At 32.1% G+C, this 18,385-nt stretch overlaps 1 long non-coding RNA gene across 1 annotated transcript; it reads right to left on the bottom strand.

The window, feature by feature from the left end:
• Window positions 1-17,550: 17,550 nt before the first annotated feature.
• On the bottom strand, window positions 17,551-18,038 carry LOC142237111 (uncharacterized). The gene is made up of 3 exons (XR_012722347.1): window positions 17,979-18,038; window positions 17,795-17,893; window positions 17,551-17,712 (listed from the first exon to the last, which is right to left on the bottom strand). It is a non-coding gene; the product is annotated as an uncharacterized LOC142237111 (long non-coding RNA).
• Between the last annotated feature and the right edge of the window lie 347 nt (window positions 18,039-18,385).

Genomic DNA, 18,385 nt, shown 5'->3' with positions numbered 1-18,385 from the left:
TAGAAAATTTCATTAAATTTTTATTCTACCAGTGTATGCCTAAAGTGAAACACAATATTTTTAAACAATACAAATCCTGAAAATAGAATCGATTTTTTTTTTTTGAGGGTGTAGTTGCAAAAAATATGCATTGTCATATATGATTACTGGAGTGCAACTACCTCAATCCTATCTCTCATCTGGTGGATTTTAAACATACGTATTTCAATACACAGAAAAATATCCTTTGCGTCATGTATTCATTTGCACATGAACCACATTAGGCCTTTTTCCACAGGCCCTATTTTTGAGGGCTTCATAAGTTCCGCACACGAAAAATTCCATCTGCCAGCTACTTCCCAAATAACAAACAACACAATTATGTATATGTATTTGCTTATGTGGTCATTAGACCAATAGACAGGAAGGGGGATACAAAACCAAAGAGAAAAATATCATAAATATAAATCGAGGTGAACGGAAGCAGCTAGTGTGTGTGTGTATTTGTGTTGTTGTGTTTGCTCCACATTTGTTTGTCAATACAAAAATAAAGCAAGGACAAAACTGAAGATCCCATTTAGATTACACAAATATTAATGTGCGATTTAAGAATCATTTCCAATAACACATTTTTTGATGACATCTAATTCTCAAATCGAATTATTAAATTTCATTTCGTCTTTTGCAATAACAAAATCAGAAAGAGCAGGGTTAATACGGAATATGTATTTTCTGTGTTGAGTATATCATAGGATAGGATATCAGAAAAAGGGCAAGCATACATACGCATACGTTTCGCAAAAAAATATATTGCCTTGGTGTAACACTACTTTTTTCCTCATTGTATTTTCGCTCAAATGGTAGTGTCATTCCAAAATTATTGTTAATTCATAATATTGTGAGATATAACAGTGCCCTTCATATTTTACAATCAATTTCGAGAATGTTGTACCTGTTTTACCAATCGATATCGCCATTAGTAAACTTCATGAAAATTTGACGTTTTCATGCCGAATCTGGAGATGGATTCGTGTGAATCCTTTGGTGGAGCTGGTTATGGACTTCCATTTTGTGACAGATCTTAAATTCCACAAACCATTGCTAAATTTTAACCGGAACGGATTAAAAAAGTTATCCGTGGATGGTTTGTACACTCAAAAAAAGTGAATCCTATATTTTACTAAAGCCGATTTAAAATTCTATTTTATATAATTATACAATTATTTTTCGAGCTTTATGGACAGATAGATTAAGGAACATGTTTAATAGAGCCATTGAAAAGAAAACGCCAGATACAAATCAATACAGGCCTGGACTGTATATGTTTCGGTTCGGGCGAATGAACCTTTCCACAGCCTTTAGTATAGATCTGGCTGGGAGAGATGACTCAATTTTGGGCCCTTTATGCTAACTCCTTATGGAGAAAACATTTGGAAATATTCCTCTTACAAATTGAATCATCTTTTCTCCCACTGTACATCATCTTTTCATATAACTTACATGGAATTATTACGTTTTAAGAAAGTTTCCATTACTTTAATATGAATGAATGGAGTATAATGATTAACTAAATTCTGCCCTGCATACAAATTTTAATGGATTATATATCAGTTTCGGTCGAACACCGAAAATGCAGTTTGACAGCCATGGTGATTCCGGGTTCAAGAATAGTGAAAACTTCACCATCTACACTCAAACGAAAGTTTACTTGAATTCAAAGATTTTGACCTTCCATTAAGGATTTTGGCATTGATTCGGAACCTTCTTCTTTAATATAGGGATATGTTAGGGGCCTATCTAAGTTTAAATCTATTATCAATAATATTAAAATTAGGATACAGATATCATTTATCGAACTTTCATTCTCATTTTGCGATATATTAATAAAACTATTCACGTACAAAAAATGCCAAACTAAAAAAAACGTTAAACCAGAGATACGAAATCTTCATAAAAGGAAATAGCCTATATTCAGTATATTCGTTAATTTAAAGACTATTTCTTTAAATCAAAAATATGTTTTTTACTTTAAGGAAAAATTGCCTTAGTTTACCGACATAGCACTTTAAGATTAGTGTCTTAAGGAAAATATTTTTGAAACGAAGATTATAAACTTTGTTTTAATTAAAATTGCATTGTTCTAAAGAAATTTAACCTTAACATTGTGTAAATTACATGTCCTAAAATTTAGGTTGCATTATCTTTCATATTTTTTTCAGTGTAACCTTAACAAAATTTAGTGTTGGTATTTTTTGTTTTCACTACTTTCACTTTCCATAAAACGTATTTTAATAACATCCTATCAAATGGTGGAATATTATTTGACTAAAAGTCGTAAAATTATTGCTGATATAAAAAATAAAGGTAAAGTGATCCCCTTTGTATTTTGCACTTCAAATATTATCATAAAAAAATTAACTAAATTAATTTTATATTGCCAGTGGCTAATTTTCTCTGAAGAATATGGATTTCTCACAAGCATACATATACACATGTATGTAGAGACAGTAGAATAAGAACATTTTGATCCTGTAGATAATGACAAAAATTTTGAGTGGTTATCAAAGAAATTTAACGAAAATATCTTGCCGCAAAGTAAATCAAACAACAATTTAACCAATTTGGTATTCACAAAGTTAAGACTAATTCATAAATTGACACAGAAGATAAACTCGTAATTCATTAACTAAATTAAATGAGAGAAGCTTCGGAAAAAACAAAATAAAACGACAACAACCTCACCACATCAAACAAGAGATCTTCGTAATAATCCATTAGGAGCAATATGAAGGCTAATGGTAAAAAAGTAAAAGGAGAGAATTTTTTGAGGATTTCAGCTTAACAACGCTTGTGAGGTTTTCCAATGAACCAGTGAACCATAAACATAATAAAGCGTAATTTGTTTATGGTTTTAAGCAACACATCAATGTGAAGGGAAGTTGTTGGAGGCTGCTGTATGGAATAGAAGAATCTCCAATGCAAATGATATATTTTAGCTGTATGTATGTAGTTAATGGAGGACCACACGCTTGTCTTTAATTCACGACCGCATATATTTTTTGTAGTGGTTTTCTGTTGGCTTTTTTTGGTCTAGTTTACAACAATTAAAAAACAAGTATTAATTCATTTTTCCTCCGAACATTTCATGGGGTTGCTTCCCACTTTCTCCAAGGATATATTTTATGTGAAGAAATCGTAACATACGAGGGCAGTTCGGAAACTTCTTAGCCTAGCACAAAAAACGCGGTATAAACAGAAAAAGTTTTGGAAACTTCCATTTCTGTTATGAACACATGTTAAATTTTGTTTCGATCTGGCAACTCCTTCATATACAGCAATAGCAACAACAACAGAAATTGTAGCCAAAGTGCATCATATGGTATTAAATGATCGACGAATAAAAATGCGTGAAATTCCTAATATCTTGGGCATCTCAAATGATCGAGTCCATTTAATTTTAAGAACTACAGATGAAAAAGCTTTCTGCAAGATGGGTGCCGCATTTGTTAACAGTCGATCAAAAACGCATAAGAATGAACATTTCTCAAGCTTGTTTGGATCGTTTTAAGCGAAATAAAATGGATTTTAAGCGTCGTTTCATAACTGTTGATGAAACATGGATCCACCACTATACTCCAGAGACAAAAGAACAATCCAAACAATGGACTGAAGCTGGAGGAAGTGCCCCAAAGAAGGCATAAACAATTCAATCGGCTGGTAAGGTTATGGCAACGGTTTTTTGGGATTTCAAAGGCATTTTATTGATTGACTATCTGCAAAAGGGTAAAACAATAAATTCAGAGTACTATTGCAACCTTTTGGATCAATTAAATGTACAAATTCGAGAAAAACGTCCTGGCTTACAACACAAAAAAATCATTTTTAACAATGGCTAAAATCAACGAATTAAAGTACGAGTTGCTTGACCGCCCACCTTATTCTCCTGATTTAGCTCCCAGTGACTTTTACTTGTTCCCATATCTAAAAAAATTCCTTGCTGGCAAGCGTTTTACCTCAAATGAAGATGCAATTACAGTTGTAAACCACTATTTCGAAGACCTTGAGGAAAACTATTTTAATCAAGGGATAGAATTGCTAGAAAAGCGTTGGACTAAGTGTATTAAAGTTTCAGGAGATTATATTGAAAAATAAAAATATTTTTGAAAAACGTACTATTCTCTTCCATTGATAGGCTAAGAAGTTTCCGAAGCGTCCTCGTATATAAAATTAAGTAATGGATACAAAAATACTTTGTTAGGAGTTTGAATTCTTGATAATCACTCATAACTGCATTTTCATCTAAAGGAGAATTTTAAATCGTTAACGACAAACAATATAGGTGGGTTTCGGTTTACACTTGGATTGTTGCTTCTTTTGATTTTTTATGAGAAATTAGAAACTTCTTTGGGTTAAGTCAATAAATTCACATTATTCGATTACAACGTGGGAGACTACCCAAGATTGGTAAATTTCAAACAATTGTTGTTGTATACTTGTAGCTATTTTACAGCTTAATGTTGTTTGTGGGAATTCTTGTAGATCAGGTGCCGTTTGCCAAGTGTTATTAGTTATCCTTTTGCCTTTGATATCGCTAACCTAAGAATCCTTTTCTTTATAAGGCTGCACAAAGTTCGAGGCTATTAAAATTGCAACATTCACCTTCGTGTGATGGCACCACAACCGATTTTGTTTGTCTGTCCCCCCACATCTTAGTTTGTAGTTGGAAAAAGACAAGCTGTGATATAATTTAAGGTTTGCTATACGTGAGGTTATTATCAATATGGGAAGTTTGAAAAATCCTTCCCTTTTTACATGCAAAAACTAAAGAAAGCATTGAAAGCGTGACTTCCCTTGTTAGGTGCAAGTGAACTTGGCCATAGATACATGGATGGATTTGACTTTGACAAACCATGTGGAATAACATCATCAACACTGGCCTTAGCGAGATAGCATCTTTCTTGGAAGAAAATGTCTCCACCTACAAGTTTCCATTACCATTAATTAATTTGTGTTTTTTTTTTTTACTTTTTCCATGGTAAACCAACTTACTCCCTCCTCCTTCTACTCAGAGGATACCGAAGCGACAAAAACACTTAACCCTCGGTTCCATCTAAAAGGCAACAAAATCTTCTTTCGGATAATTTCATTAACCCTTTTTTAGCATAAAATTAGCGAAAAATTATCAATTATTCCTTTTCTTATTTCTTCTACTCTGCATTCTTTTCTTCTAATCAGGTTAAATTTAATGGGAATCTTGTTTTTCCCAAAACGAATTCAAAAAGGAGTAAAAAAATATATAAATTATTCTTTATGAACGAAACAAATAAGCACAAAAAAATATTATCCCAATGAAAAAAAAAGATTTATCAAGCACTACGTAATTAGCTTAGCCTAGCGACTCAACTCTCTTAGCCTAGGAACTTTTCAAACGCAACCCAAAACCTTGCACACCGCACACTTTCCTTCTAACATTACTTGAGAAAATTGTTGGAAAATACAATACGAAAAAAAATATTTTCTTTACTGGAGATGTGTAGGCGAGTCACTGCGAATGAACAAATGATTATGAAAAAAGGGATATAGCCGACGACGACTGACAAAGAAAAATAAACTTTCCATTTGGCAGATATATAAATTATACATAAAAAACTTTGACTAGCCGACTAAAGAAGATATCATTGATAAAAACAAACACACATACTCATATCTACGTCTGAGTCTGTGTGTACTCTTGTTAGTGACGATGTAAATATGCATATCTCTTAATATGACAAAGGACGGAAATGTTCTAGTCCTTAATTCGCAAAACTTGGGATGTAAATTGACATTATTACTCAAGGAACTCATATGAATCTGCGAACATTAGAGTGCCTTAAACGTGTTTCGATGTAAATTCTGTGAAATTGTATTTTCAAATATTTTTTTATCTAACAGGCTCAGGGTTGGCCTGTCACAAACTGTGACTTTTGCGACATACATTTGCGACGGTATAATACGTATGTCGCAAAAGTCGTAAACCTACTATAGAAAACCAAATTTTGAATAGAAGAAATCCTTTTTTAGGTGGTATCGAAATTCCCGTTGGTGAGTGTGCAAAATACCTTGGAGTTATATTGGACAGGAGACTGAACTTGAAAGCTAAGAAAGGACGAGAAAATCCACGGTTACCCTGTACTCGTGCAAAAGGCAATAGGGAAAATGTGGGGACTAAAACCGAAAATTGTGAACATTCCTAAGAATTGAAACTTCTTCGCACATACCATCGTCGTGGATATCATCGCATTCGCTGCCTAGCTGACGCGACTAAAGTATTTTCAGTTTGCGACTTTTGTTACTTTTTCTACATTTACGACGCGTATGTGACGTTTACGACGTTTACAACTTTGCGACAGTCGCAAACCTAAAAAAGTTTGATACAGACCATCTCTGAACAGGCTGCTTTTGAAGGTGGATTAATCGTCTCACAAGTTTCCAATTTCTTGGAGGTTTTTTTGGCAGATATATTTTGAATTTGTTTTGGCTGAAATTCAGTATCGGGATCGGGAAGAAAAGAAAGCACTTTATTATCTACGAATCTGTTTATGTTTAAGGTGTAATTTCTCTACTGGAAATAGATCAACCCCAGGATCGTTGCAAATACCTGAAGTATATGGACCTTTCCCAGCTCTGGAAGGGATCGGTCGCTTTAACATGGGTTTGTCATGGAAGGGGTAAATTGAAACAATTTAAACAGATCCCATAGACAAGTCTTGCACAATAGTCTGGTTCAGATGTTTTTAAATCAAAATTTGCAAACTTATATTGTTTTACGAGTTGAAATTAATTGTTTCTTGGCCATTCGAAGAATCTAATGAATATTTTGTCCTATTAAAAATATTTCTTTTGAATCAACCGAGCTACTCCATTATACTCTTTGAGCTGGAAGTAACTGTAATTATTGGATGGGTTTCAAACGAAATTGTATTCTTCAAATGTTTGCAATGCATTAAAAATCTTTATAAGCAATAAATAACTTCGAGTATATCCATAGGAAAAAAACTCATAAAAATGCAACATTAAATATACCAGGCCAAATACTTTGCTAATGCTCTAACATACCTTTAGTCCTCAGATATGTATGACTGTCAACTTCTTTGCTAAAGCTTTATATTCGATCCGAAGCCATAATAAAGTGGTAGCCTTTCGCAGTCATAAAAAGGCTCCCCATATTCATATTTTGATGAGTTCTTATTTCAACATAAAATCAATTTATATCTGACATAGCCAAGGTTGTTACGATATCCTCTTCCCTGTCTCCAGCACAAAAGACTTGTAGCAATCATATTGATTTTAGTGTTTCTTACTTTGTCCCTTACACGAGGCGTTTTAAGTGCAACAGTTAGGCTTGAAAACACGTTTCCTTCCAAATTATTGTAATGTTCAAATAAAATCAAAGTGAACACTTTCTTTGGCCTCTATCATGGATGCGGCTTTGGTTTTTTCTGTCTTTCTCGAGCATGAAAATTGGTTGTGAAGAGAGGGTTTTGGGAAGAGGAGTTACCACGCTCCCTACCAATACAATAAGGCATAATACAGAAAAACTTGATGCTGCTGCGTCTGTGGCTGGTGCTTTTTTTTTTTCAAATGCATAACACGTAAATGTCGTAAACTCGAACATATCCTTTGGCTAAGACCGAAATGGGGATGTGTCTGTGGTAGTCTCAACGTGTCTCCGCTCAACTAGATTGAGCTGCGGAATGGGAAAAGGCAGCAAAGCCAGTTGAGCAATGGCAATGTCGTCTTACAGAAAATGAAGCTAACTCTGAGGCTGTTTTAATGCGTCAGCAAATTTTCACAAACTGAAGTTTTTGTTGAAGTTTTAATGGCAACACCATTATAGGGCCAATGATATAGTATTCTTCTTATTATTATTATTTTTCTTTTACATCCAGCATCTTCGACGTTTGCTGCTTTGTTATGACTCTTGTTCTTTTTGTGTTTTTGTGTTTTTTTTTTGAAAACCTTACAATCACATTTACACACATATGCATATGTTCTGTCACAGTAACAGGCTCATGCTTTTGTTCCTAGAGTTCATATGCGTTTGGTTGTGTGTGTTTGTGTATGTGTGTCTGTGCAATATAACATGATAAGATGACACCAAGAGAGAAAGTAACGAAAAAATTGAGCCTCATTTATTATCCTTCCGTGATGTTATGACAGACAACAATAACACATGCACACACATACACGAGCCCAAAAGAACAATCGCACACATATTGTAGATGGTGTGGGCTGTGTTGCATGTACATGGATACAATTTCATACCGTATAATAGAATGAATATAATTTAAATGTTACTTTTGCATTTTTAGCACTAGGATAAGCTGATAATAAATTGGAAAAAAGTATTGTCGTGCAAACAATTACTTCTTGTCCTATTTTTAGATTGGTTGGAAAATGCATTTCTCTGATACAGCGATTTTTTACCTGGTCCTCAAGTCGATAAGCTTTTCATTGAAGCCGTTTTGACCTTACACTCCAAAAAAGGTTACTTGGATCCAAAGATTTGGACCTTACCTTCAGGATTTTGGTATTGATTCCGAACCAAAGATGCAGCTTCTTTAAAATAAAGACATTTTTAGCGACCTATGTGGCTTTAAATCTAGGGTCATTAAAATTAAGATACAGATTTCTTTTATGGAATTTTTATTCTCCTTTTGCGATATATTACAAAGCAATTCACGTAGAAACAAATGCCAGTTTAAATTTAAAGCGTCGTAAATCTAAAGATTCAATATCTCAGTTAAGTACGATTTCTTTAAATCAAAAATGTGTTTACTTTAAGGGAAATTTGCCTTAGTTCAAAAACATATGGCTTTAATGGAGGGACGCAAATTTCTAAAATTTTATTTTAATCAAAATTTCATTGTTTTAAAGAATTTTGTCCTTATTATTTTTTTTCCAATTGCTCATCCTAAAATGTAGGTTGCGAAGTCTTTAATAAATATTTTTCAGTGTAGAGATAGGCGACCCGTGGTGAAGTGGATGTCTTTATATAAGGGAACATTTTATTCAGCGTAGGTTAGCTTGGCTTTAATAAATCAGAAAATGTTCTTCAATATTACAGAAATCGTATTTAAACTCCATGTTTTTGTGTTTAACATAACTATAAAGCTAAAAATAATTGCATAATAGAAGAAAATTTCAAGACTTAGTTGAAAACACGAGTTTTCACTTATTTATGCTTGAAATCGCGTTTGAAATCGGAAATCGGTTGCGCTTAAAATTTTTAGAAAGAACTTCGATTTTACATAATGAAGGAGCAAATGAATTTAGATTTGTTTTCGAGTAGCAATCACGCAAAACCAAAGTAGCATATCTGACCATTCGGCTTTTTTTTAGTTTGCAAAAATTTTTAAAAAGCGATTTTTTACTATTTTTATTTGGGGGGGGTGTATTTTAGAGCTGCGGTTAACCTCATAATTTTATACCTTCATACTATGTACTAAATTCTAATTTAGCACAAAAGAGTAAAGAATTTCTTAAGGTGCGTTAATTTTAATTTATGTTTATCACGTCGGCTTTTGTAATAGTTTATTAAAAACTTTAAAAATAGCCACATAGTTTTTTCTCAGTGTGAAGAAGGAAGGATACACAGAAAAAAGGTAAAAGGTTTTTGAATTACCAAAAATTAACTATCTCGTGCGAAAATTGAACTAAATTGTATTCCAAATTTTGGATTTACTTTTTGGTTTTTTAATTACCATTTACGAAATGCATATTTCTCGAAAAGAAAAAATTAACTAAAAGTAAAGAAAAAATCTTAGGCGCCAGATCATTCCCATTTTAACCACGGTGAAGTTCATGTTTACTATTTTTGAGAAGTGTACAAAAAACTTCTTCTGTTTTAGTTAGAATTGAACTAAATTTTTCTGCCATTTAATTCATAAAATTGTTGAGACATACTTGGAATAAAGAAAAAATCGTTGGGCTGGGGAAAATTTCTTACAAAATTTTAAAAATAAACTAAAACAAAATTTTGCAATAAATATTAGTTAATTTTAGCATCAGTTTTACAACAGACTTTTTTCTGTGTACAAATATAAGCTATAGAGAAATTTGAAGCCATATAACACATGGCTGATATTATTCTATTTCCGAGAATATGAAAAAATCTACTTGGAAAATGGGGTTTTTTAAACATATTGTTACGAATGTGATATTTCTAGATTTAAGTTTATTTAAATTAGTTTCCGTTAATTTAAATTTCAAATTGTAACGATAAAATTACTTCATAACTTGTTAGAGTCCAGTGTTGCCAACTCCCCAAGGCCAAAAAGCACCAAAAATATATTTTAAATTCTAACATACCACCTTCCGCCACAAAATCGAAAATTAAATGCTCTACTAAAAAAAAAAAAAAAAAAAACTTCCGAAGATGTATTATAGAACTTTTGTAAATTTAATTTTAAGAAGTTAAGGTGGGTATTAAGATCGAGTTTAGCAGCTAAAATAGTCATTTTTCACAATTACTAAAATAGTCATTTTTCACAATTACATTTTGATCAGTGATGTTTTTCAACTTTCAAAATATTAATATATGGAAGGAGTCTATTGCTTATTTCAGTTGTGCGTGCTTTTGTGAATTTAATACAAACGTTTTTAATGACATCTTTACCAAATTCACAAATTCGACACTCATCGCTCGACTTTCCTACAGAATACCCTAAGTAACAATATTAATTAAAAATAATCAATACCAACTTCATTACAATCAAATTCTATATTTGGCAATAAATTTGATTTTCTTCGGCTCTTGAAAGTCTAATCAAAATTTTTGTATCAATTAAACTTAATACTGTTCAAAATAAAAAAGCACCAAAAGCACTAAATGAAAATGCCAGAAAGCACCAAGTTGGTGCTTTTTTTGAAAAGGCACCAAAAAGGCAATTTGGTGCTTTTTAGAAATCAAAAAGCACTAAATTTGGTGCTAAAAGCACCAAATTGGCAACACTGTTAGAGTCATTTCTTTATTTTCTAGTATTTTCCTAAACATCTTTTGTGTTCTTAGTTTTCCAATCGTTTATTGTATAAGTAACGCCTTTTGTTTTACTTATAATTGTAGTAATATGACCATAATCACTTATGTTATGCCTGCACGACATCTACCAGATAATAGAATGCACTAGATTATTAGCATAAGCCTAAAAGTATGTGTGCCATATCACCTGTACAATATCGCCCGATAGAAAGTTCTAGATAGCCAAGACAATGAACATAAGCCGAAAAATATGTGCGTAACAGATAATAGTAGATTAATCTAGAAGGTTGTAGGCCAATTAGCGAGAACATTAGAAATCGTCATATCTCGGTATATAAACCCCTAGCGGAGAGAGCTGTCAAGTCAGTGGTAAGTTAAAGTTTGTGTACTGTACACATCGTAGAGCAAATAAGTGAAACCTATCAGTTAAACAAATAAATTGTAGATTCTCGTTATTTGAAAAGAACTGCGTTTTAATTATCGGGTTATTAAACACGCCTCAATATAAAAATGTAACAATATTTTCTTATGTTCCCTTTCAAAGTTATAATGGTGTAGGGTATACAAATGTCTGCGAGTATTGATTTCAACTTTCAAGTACACCCCATTATAAAATACATACACATACATCCCAATAAATATACACTCATACATTGCTTACTTTATGATTGTATTCATATGCAAAGTTTTACAATTTTATCATCTGTTTTGGTTTTTTTTTTTTTTGCCAGGAGAACTGAACTTTGTCCTCAGATATGGATAATAATGATGTATTTTTTTCTCGTCAGCTTTTCAAAATGAATGTCAGAGCCTTGTCATAACAATTTTTCTCCTTGCATATTTCATTACAAAGTTCAGCGAGAACCTTAAGAGCCATTAACGCTTAAAGCTCCCGAAAGAGAATTTAAAAATTCCCTTGGCAAAAAAAAAATTATTCAAATCTCAATAGAAGTGAAATGATTGCAGTAAATTTTTTAAGGAATTGCTCAGCGGCCATTCGTATATGGCGGAATGTTTAAAAAACACAAAAAAAGAACTGCTAGAGATGTTCTGATTCCATAATCAAGACTGATAAATTCATTCCATTTAATTATTTTACCTAATACTAGAAACTAGGTAAGCTACATCCAGAGAAGGAATATGAACACCTGGAATATACCTCAAGAGCAAAATGTCATGGGAACATGTAAAATGTTTGTCGCAACCCTGTGAATCTAATTTCGGCAAGCATAAAATGCCGAGAAAATCATATTTTTCCTGCAAAAATGTTCTATGTTCCCATCCAAATATTGTCCACGATTTTAATTTAAGGAAATATAAATCTTTCGTTTTGTTTTGTTATTGTTGGTTTGTTCTTCAATCATATTTGTTGTTTTGATATCAGCTTAAAAACCATTGCGTTGACTAAACTACAAGAGTAGCTTAACCAACAGAGGAAAAGAATGATTTAAATATAGCTCCCAAAAAACTTGAAGGACTTTAGATGGTCTATAAAGTGGTAAAAGGTTAATATAGACGGCCCCGCCGGACTTTAGACTTCCCTTACTTGGTTTAATTGAAATTGCTTCAATCACACAATACTAAGGGAAACTGTCTTTAAAGTAAAGACATTTTAATTAATAGGGTGTTTATAGTCACAAAAAGGGTTTCTTAGATTCAAGTGGAGTTAATTTTGTTCAATATAAAGAAAGTCTTTTCTGATTTAAAGAAATAATCTTTAAATTAACTATTTCTGACTTAAGGATAAAAAGCTTCAAATATAAGAAATATATTTTACTTTGAAATTTTTATTTACATAATTAGACTTTTAGCTATGTCCACGATAACTGAACATCCATTCGAAAATGAGTAAAAGATACACAAAAACAAATAAGAAAGAACTCTGAGCATCCTTAACATTTCTACGATTTTGTAACTCCCCAAGGACTTAAGAATAATTTGAAGGTAACTCATTAACATTTAGCTCATCCCACAGATACGTATAAGAATCAAAAGGGATTCCTTTAGAGCTCGCAAATATTTGTGATGTCCATTATTGTGATGTAGGAAGATGTGTATCAAGTACAAATCAAACGAAATTACAAAGAAAATCATAAAATCTGGCACTTCTTTATTTGATTATGACCCGGGTTATCAAGTGATTTCTATGAATCATCCAAGTGGTAGTTTTATATCTTCGTCTTTCATTGGGAAACTCATTGAAATCCCTGCCCAGTGCCAGTGTTAAGAGTGACAAAACAACAAAAGTCATTATAACCAGCAATAGATAGAGTAGAGTAGAGGGGGTACGCAATATTATTTTATGATAAAAAATAATAAAACATGTTATGACATTTCTTCAAAGTCGTCTTCATGGCACAACAATGAAATTAACGAAGCGAACTCTAAAAAGCCCCCAAATAAGCCGCACCAATAACCACAAAAAGCCAAAAGCATTCACTATAGCAGAATAAATGTTCACATAATTTGATTGTGTTTTTGGCCAGAATAAACTCAACTCAAAAAAATAAATAAACATAAAAATAAAAATGAAACATTAAATTGAAACAAAGAGTCATAAGGAGAGGGGATGCTCTCAATTGACATAAAAGGTATTGGGAAGCTTTCATTCAGCGTTAAATCAAAGCATATTCCATTTTGACTAACTCTCGTACAGTACAATGGTTGAAAACGCAGATGGTGGTTTCATAATAAAATAAACATTCGCTATCCAACCATTTGACAGACGATTTGGAAATTCACATAAAGAACTGAAAGCACAAACACACTATAAGCCACGGTTACATGGCATTCTCATCTAACTCGCTTCGCACTCGTTTTCTTTATTTGAATTCGGCAATTCCTGGCCTTTGTTTTCTGTTTTTGTTTGGCGTCTTCCTTTCTCTCTCCAATAAATGACCGTCATGACGAACACATTTTATGTTGGTTCCATTTACGGAACTCCGGAAGCTAAGTCCATAACCGCCCTTTAAAATTATGTCCCGTTTTTGTGTTGAAGTGAAATTTGTTCAAACTGAATAGTTAAAGCGTTAAGAAGGCTCTATTTTTCAGGGAGGCACAAATGTGGATCAAGAGGATATAGTCTCTGGTACACTGGTAATAACAAGCCAATGTTCTGCACTGAGAAAACAGTGAACCCACCAAGAAGAACAACTTTGGTTATTTTTAGGAAGTTTGAATTATTTCTAGAAAATTTTAACTGAATAGTATTACAAACGCTGACATCACGCCGATATCACAAAAACAAGTAAATATTTTTCGACAAATTGAAGAAACTTTATTAGACATAATTAATATTTACCACTTGTTAAAGAAAATTTTGTACTTAGAAGGAAAAAAATGGAGTTCAAAATTGAAAGAATGTCTTATGTTATTCGGGAATCAAAGAGACATATGACTAATATGGGTAATATATCCCTCGCTCCATTTATATGAAATTGCCTCAAACTATAATCTGGTGTTGGAGACGGATCATATCCGATCCTATTAATATATTAATCATATATACACAGCCCTTCCAGTTTTATTTCTTTTTGAGTGGTTTGAAAACATTTTTGTATAAACGATATTCACACGAAAAGATATTTTTTGGATTCAATCACCAAACTTATCGATCCAATTAATTTTTAATTGGAATGTCTTCACTCACAAAATTTATAGAATCAATCACAATTTTTTTCATCCAATTAAAAAATTAATTGATATTAATTCTTGTGATTGATTTTTGTTTTAATTAAAAAAAAATTGTTGGATCCATTAAATTTTTAATTGGATATTTTTTTCAAAATTCAATTAAAATTTTAGTTAGAAATATTTTTGGTGAAATTTTTTTTGTGTTGTTTTCTGGCCAAACATGTTACATGTCTCCGTGAAAATGAAACTTTATGCTCTTGACACTTATTTCTCGAATCACATTCCTTCCACATACCGATATATGTTGCGTAAAATACGATTGTACTCTCTTTCCGGATATCGGTCAGTTTGTTTTAGGTATTCCTAGCATGACCATTATCAACAACATCAAGACTCCACATCTTTCATTCAAAGCTATTTCTAGGAAAATCCCATACCAATGGGGAAAAATTATCACTTCATACCGCTCGTTGGCTGAGTGGTCATTCCCTCATCCATATTAGAAGTCCTTTCACTTTCTTTCATGTACATCAGCTTACCCAAGGTCCTAAAGAAGTGGAATTGTTTAAATTCAGTGTCAAAATCGTTTTATTTGCCAATATTTTATTGTTGGCTATGTTATGACTTCCCATCCCCCAAACATTTTCCAGTGACTTTGGCGGCATGGTCCACAAAAAGTTGGTCTAATAAATGAATGGAGCTTTTGTCTAGCTGGCCCCTCAAGAATCGATGGTGGTAACGGTCGCGGTTGTTTTTCCATTGCGTTCGTCGAAAGTTGTTAAGTTGATTGGATTGAATTGGCTTGTGCTTGTGAGTCTTGTGATTCGATGTCTCGTAAAAGCAAAATAAAAGAAGGACGATGCTACGTCCTTTACGGTATGTGCCTAAGTAAGTGGCATTGCGTGGCTTTGCTTTGCGTTAGCCTTGATTGTAGGAGTGTTTGTGGCATTTTATTAATGGTGTTGGTTTTTCGGATTATTTAACGGTATATTACTGCTTTATTATTTATTTACAATTACTTTTTTATATACCAACCCCACCCCCCCGAATCTCATTCTTCTATCGAAAGCCCATTCACCGAACACAGGACACATGAAAAAGCCACTCAAAACTCCGTCTCCATTGAGCAACTCACACAACGTCAACCCAGAGCTCTGTTAATATTAATTTTTGATTATGTTGAAAACAAATTTCATCTTTGCCCGTTTTCTTTGGAGCCAGGCCAAGAAACGCATGGAAAATTAATTAATTTGCTTCGAATAGCGCAAAACATATGAATGGAACACTAATAAACAGCAACTTTTGCCACACATATAATGGAGGTAGAAAAATATTCTGACTAATACCAGGACAACCGGCTGTCAACACATGTTTTTGATCAAAAGTTATTGCAGGAGGTCCTTATTCATTTATTTCTTTGTTAGTAAATGAATTTACATGAAGTCAGACATAATGTGAAAGCCCTCATATATCGTTTGAGAGGTATCAGATCATATAACGATCGGTGCACTGAAAAAAATATTGTCGTGAGGCCAAAGATTTCATGCCCTTAAAATACGAATGCAAATTTTGCTTAGCATAGATGATTTCTCTAATATAAAGTTTTTTTCCTTGTCGTTATAATTAAGTGATTTCACTTAAAAATGGGTATCATAACATGAAAGAAACATTTTTTGGGGTAAGGCCAACTTGACTTTAATAATTCAGAAAAATTCTTTAAAATTAATGAAATTGTCTTTAAATTTGTTGTCATTTTGCATCTTGACTACAAAGCAAAAAATCATTCAAAAATAGGACATGTTTTTCAACACTTTAAGACGTTTTTTTACTAGAAACATAGCATAAATTCTACCGAAAGTCGAGTCTGAATGTGGAAAATAATGTTGTCGTTAACTCGTTTTTAAGGGACTTTGATGGCATATGAAGAAAAAAAGCTGAAAAAACGAAAAATTAAAATTTGCTTCCTAGAAGCAAGTACACCGAAAAAAAGTGAACTGTTTTATAGGAAGAATGAACTACCTCTCACGGAAATTGAACTAAATTTTACTCCACATTTTGAGATTTCCACAAAGCGTTGTGAAAACCAGGAAAATTTAATGCCCTGGTGTACTTTTTAACTGCAGTTCACGAAATTACATCCTCTCATAGAAGAAAAAATGAACTAAAAGTAAAGAAGAAAATCATTGGCGCCAAATCATGACCATTTTAACCATACATTAGTTCATTCTTACTATTTTTGGGAATCCTATGAAAATCTTCGTTTGCTTTAGTTCATATTGAACTTATGTGTATGGTCATTGAACTTTATATCCACGTTTAGTTCATAAAATTTTTGATACTTAAAAAAAGTAAGATTTCATTAAGCTGTAGAAAATTTCGAAAAAATAATAAAATTTAACTACTAGCACACCGAAAAAAAAGTTTACTATTTTTTATGAAAAATGAACTAACCCATAGTAAGAATGACCATGATTTGGCGCCAAAGATTTTTTTCATCTAGATAAGTTCATGATTTTCTTATAAATTAGTTCATGTATTGCATCGTATTTTAGTTCATTATTACTATGCTGTGGGAATAATATACTTAAACTCATTCAAAATATTCCTGCTATCCAGAAAAATGAACAATTTTTTGGGAAACCTGTATTAAGAAATTGGTTTGAAATAAACTGTTTGTCAGTATAATTTTCAAAAAAGTAGAGAAATTGAGGAATCAAAGGTACAACAAGCCTCTATACAACTAAGAAATTTTTCGTACAAAGCAAGTCAATTTTCTATAACCACCAGTATTTTATTTCAAAAAAATTTTATAATATTACTCAAAACTATGGCTTATGATATACAACAAAGGAAATATTTTTATTCGTACGTTGGATGCAGTTACTTGTCGGTAGTTACTAATTGCTTCTTCAAAAGAGTAATATTCTATGTTAATAGGACTAAAGTAATTAATTTAAATTTCCATGTTTTCTATCCATATGAAAGATATATGTGGCATAAGTTGCTATATTCAATTGAATTGTCCAATTTAATCGATTTTGGCTAACTTTTGTTGGGCGGATTTGTCTTTTAAACATCTGAAATTGCAAAGTTATACAAAATATAAGAAAAATATTATTAATTAATTAATTCTATCGTTCATATTGATTTTTAACTTACGGTTTTCAAGAGTATTTCTTAGAGCCAATAAGGATATCAGCTTAATTAGCATTAAACAGTAAGAATATTCAAAAAATTACCATTACAAGACCTGTCTAACTGCAATTGAAAAAAATTATTTTTAATAAATTGAAATTTTGGTTTTATTAAAAACGGACAAAATACCGTTTATAGAAATACTTACCACATTGAAAAATCCATCCTGTAGGTATTGGAATCATATCCATGGACTAATGGGACGTTTTTGAAATTATTCTCAGAATATATTTGAAATAAAAAATATTATAAAATTAGACATAATTTCCACTTGTCAGTATAGCATTTAGTATTTAAGTTGGACATTAAGTTCGAGTTTAGAGGCTAAAATCGCAATTTTCATGACAAGTTTTCTTTAATAATCCATTAAAAAAAATAATCTTTATAAAAAACTTGGTTCGGGCTATTCTCCATCAAGTTATATTTAAATTTGTATCGAAGACGTACAATTTTATAATTTTCTTAGTGATTTATTTTTAATTTTAGCGGCTAAACTCGAACTTAGTACTCACCTGTAGGAATTGCTGTAACATAAAAAAATAGATTCCAAAAAAT

The sequence above is a fragment of the Haematobia irritans genome, chromosome 4 (genome assembly GCF_050003625.1).
Source record: "Haematobia irritans isolate KBUSLIRL chromosome 4, ASM5000362v1, whole genome shotgun sequence".
In the NCBI taxonomy this organism is placed as follows: Eukaryota; Metazoa; Arthropoda; class Insecta; order Diptera; family Muscidae; genus Haematobia; species Haematobia irritans.
Note: the sequence above shows the minus strand (reverse complement) of the source record. Positions and strands in the feature narration are given on the sequence as shown.